This window comes from Mastomys coucha, unplaced genomic scaffold (genome assembly GCF_008632895.1).
Source record: "Mastomys coucha isolate ucsf_1 unplaced genomic scaffold, UCSF_Mcou_1 pScaffold4, whole genome shotgun sequence".
Lineage (NCBI taxonomy): Eukaryota > Metazoa > Chordata > Mammalia > Rodentia > Muridae > Mastomys > Mastomys coucha.
The window spans coordinates 39,678,588-39,682,335 of record NW_022196910.1 but is presented as its reverse complement, the minus strand read 5'-3'; the positions used below and the strand labels follow the sequence as shown (position 1 = coordinate 39,682,335).

The 3,748-nt window shown below is 37.4% G+C and overlaps 1 long non-coding RNA gene across 2 annotated transcripts in view; it reads left to right on the top strand.

Moving 5' to 3' along the window:
• The window catches only part of LOC116076124, a 40,140-nt gene that overhangs the window by 19,498 nt on the left and 16,894 nt on the right, over positions 1-3,748 (top strand). Inside the window, exon 1 of one of the 2 annotated variants that reach the window (XR_004112826.1) lies at positions 3,407-3,446. The exons of the other annotated variant lie outside the window; for it this stretch is intronic. This is a non-coding gene — a long non-coding RNA (uncharacterized LOC116076124). Of the gene's footprint in view, positions 1-3,406; positions 3,447-3,748 lie in introns of those variants that run through there. 2 annotated transcript variants of the gene reach the window in all.

Genomic DNA, 3,748 nt, shown 5'->3' with positions numbered 1-3,748 from the left:
CCCCTCTCTTCTTCTCTCCTCCTTTTTTTTTCTTTTCTCTCTGGTTCACAATAAGTTAACAAACTCTAAGACTCTCACCTGGTCAGAAAGGGGCCTTTGAGCCAGACAAAAGAGACAAGTAACTAAGTCTTTTTGTTTTGTTTTGTTTTGTTTTTTGTTTGTTTCTTGTTAATGCCCTGCTGAAGGCTAAGGCACTGAACGGCCTCATTAGCAAGAGGAGGCTTTCCAGGACTCTCATGTGCTTGTTGAATAGGTTTCTTATTGTTTCTTATCAGAAGAAAGAAAACTGAACCTGTAATCCTACCAAGGCTAATTTCCTGGAGTCGTTTCTGTTATACTCACTGGGCCCATCCAAAACACTGTTAGTTGTCTCTGCTCCCTTCATCATCATGGACCTGTAGCCAATGATCCTGGGGAGAAAGGAGGACTGCAAACCAGTGGATAGCAATTCATAGAGATATCTATCTGCTAATACCATTTCCAGTGTCTCTCTGAATCTTATTTGTAGATTAAGATGTGGCCTGGCAGCTATTGTTCCAGTACCATGTCTGCTTACCTGTCACCATGCTTTCCAAATTTGATAACCATGCAAGTATCCACTGAAATTACAAGCAACAAATAGTCTCTTCTCCCTCCTCCTTCCCCTCCTCCTCCTCTTCCCTCTCCTCCTCCTCTTTCTGCACCTCCTCCTCCTCCTTCTGTCCAATTGCCATGATAGTTCATCCATATTCATCACCAGGAAATAGTCACAATAGTCAGAGAATGGCAGCACATAAATGTACATTACCTGATAAATTAATAATGAAAATGTGGTTCATATGCACAATAGAATAGTATTTTAAAATGCCATGTAAATGAAGCCTATGTTAGTTAACTTTCATTAATGGAACAAAATAAGAGATCACAGCAACATGAGGAACTGTATTAAAGGACCACAGCACTGGGAATGTTGAGAACTAGTGCCTCAGAATGTTTATCCCTAAATGTAACATATGTACTATACACCATTGCCCCTAAAGACTTGGGGATAATTGTGGAAGATGAGACAGAGGATCTGTAAGAGTTAAAGAGCCAGATGGGGTGAATGACTTTAAGGACACAGTATTTTTCTGGAAATAGCAGGGCAGCTGCACACATTTTTAGTGATATAATAGCATGCCCAAGACCTCTGTACATCTATGAGAAGCCAAACCCCAGCATGCAGAGAGGAACAGCCATGAAATCTCACCCTTAGCTGTGAAGATGAAATCCTATCCTTAGCTGATGGGAGATGGAAGGTCAGTTTTCTCTAAGAGGATAGCCTACCACACTGCAGTGGTCGGCCTCACATCCAAGAATATTTGAGCAGCACAAGTAGGTCTTCACAAGTTCAAAAATCAGAGAGAGAAAGAGAGAAAGAGAGGGGGAGAGAGAGAGAGAGGAAGGAACAGAAGATTGAGCAAGTGGGTAAGGTGTATTGATTCTCAGAGAAGTATTCTCAAGTCTCTTAATGTTGTTTATCTTTTAAATTAAGTACACTTCTGGGTGGGGTGGTGGTGGCACACGCCTTTAATCCCAGCACTTGGGAGGCAGAGGCAGGTGGATTTCTGAGTTTGAGGCCAGCCTGGTCTACAGAGTGAGTTCCAGGACAGCCAGGGCTACACAGAGAAACCCTGTCTCGAAAAAATAAATAAATAAATAAAATAAAAAATTAAGTACACTTCTTTTTCTCTACAATAAGTTTTTTTGATTGTCACCACAGAATTTTTCTCATATTCCTAGTCTGTATAGCAGATTGTTCATGCTACTTATGTCTTGCAAATAGTACCGCTAATTTTTAAACTTACAACTAGTTATTTCTAGAGTGACATATGAAATATTACACCATTGACATGTAAAAATTATACTTGTATAGCAGTTAAAATAAATTTAAAATGTAAAAGAAATTTAAATTGTTTTTGTATATTAAATTTGCATACTTTATGTTAACTACTTGTTAGTAATAGTAACTACATTTTATATTCTTTCTCAGTTCTATGTAGATATATCATGAGCAAGGAGGCGAATTGTACATCAATGTTACTGTAATGCATTTTAACTATTTTTTCCTTTTGCTGAATAGACTAAGACCTCCTGTGCATTGTTGAATTGTAATGGCATTTGCAGGCACAATTTGCTCCTATAATTAGGGCAAATAATTCAATTTCTTACCAGTGATGATTCTGATGTGTTGCAAGATGCTGTGTATAGGAATTATTAATTTGAAGATGGATCTATATATCGTTTGTCTCTTTACTTCTCCACTCTGTTCCCTTTTTCTTATTTTACTACTTCTTTCTATTACTGAGAACTTCTTTTCACAGAGAATTAGAAATCCAGTGTGGTATTTTTTTTTACATTAGAAATATAGGTGGTTTTCTTCTTTAGTTGCTACTATAACATGGTGAATTAATCTTCCATACATTTAACAGATCTTACAATTCTTTAATAACAATACTTGATCTTAAGATATATTTCACTTCTTAATAGCTTGCTGACTTTATATATTAATATTTCTTGTTGTCTAGTTACATGTACTTTTTATGTTGTTGATTGCTTTTTCTTGTAACCTTTCAGCAAGTTAGTGCTAATACCATCACATAGGTTACACATGTTGAGATACATTTTTTATACTTTAATTTGAGTGATTTTTTTCATAATTAGTGTCAAAAGTGCTTCAAGTATTTAATAGAGTTTTCTTATGATGACAGTTATGGTGGTCTGAATAGGTATGGCCCCATAGACTCATGTGTTTGAATGCTTGGTGGGAGTGGCACCACTAGAAAGTGTGGCCTTGTTGGAGTAGATGTGGTATTGTTGGAAGAAGTACATCATTGTGAAGGTGAGCTATGAGGTCTCAAGCTCTTCCCAGTATGGAATCTTGTCTCCTCCTTGCTGTCTTTGGAACAGGATATAGAGCCTTTGGCTCCTCCAGCATCATATCTGCCTGAATATGCCTTCCTGCATACTGCCATGCCTCCAGACATGATGATAATGGACCAAACCTCTGAAATGATAAGTCAGCTCCAATGAAATGTTGTCCTTTATAAGAGTTGCCTTGGTGATGGTGTCTCTTCATATCATTAAAACCCAAACTAAGACAACAATCATGTCTAATTTTCTTCGTATAATTTTGAAATCTTCCATTAATTTAACAGATACATCTCTAGCCATATTAATTTGTAAATGCTTTGGAAGTTTGTTTACTTAACATTATTTTTTCTTTTGTGCCTTTATAGTATCTTCATGAATTAAAATTTTTATTTTGCTTGGGTGCAAACTCCACAACCAGTCCCACAACACCTAGATGAAGCTATACTCCCAGGTGCTATAACATGCCCAGGATCAGAAGATCCCAGAATCACAGGATCACAGAGACAGCTTAACTCTGAGGAGTTCTGATACAACCAGGATCACAGGAAGGACAGGTACTAGAGGTAACCAGATGGTGGGGGGCAAGCTTAAGAAAATAAACAACACAAACCAAGGTCACTTGGCATCCCACCATAATTATCCCACCATATCAAGTCCAAGACACACCATTCCACCTGAAAAACAAGATTTAGATATAAAATCACTTGTCATGATGATGATACAGGACTTTAAGAAAGACATAAATAGCACCTTAAAGAAATACAGGAGAACACAGGTAAACAGCTAAGAGCCCTTCAAGAGGAAACACAAAAATCCCTTAAAGAACTAGAGGAAAACACAATCAAACAGGTGAAGG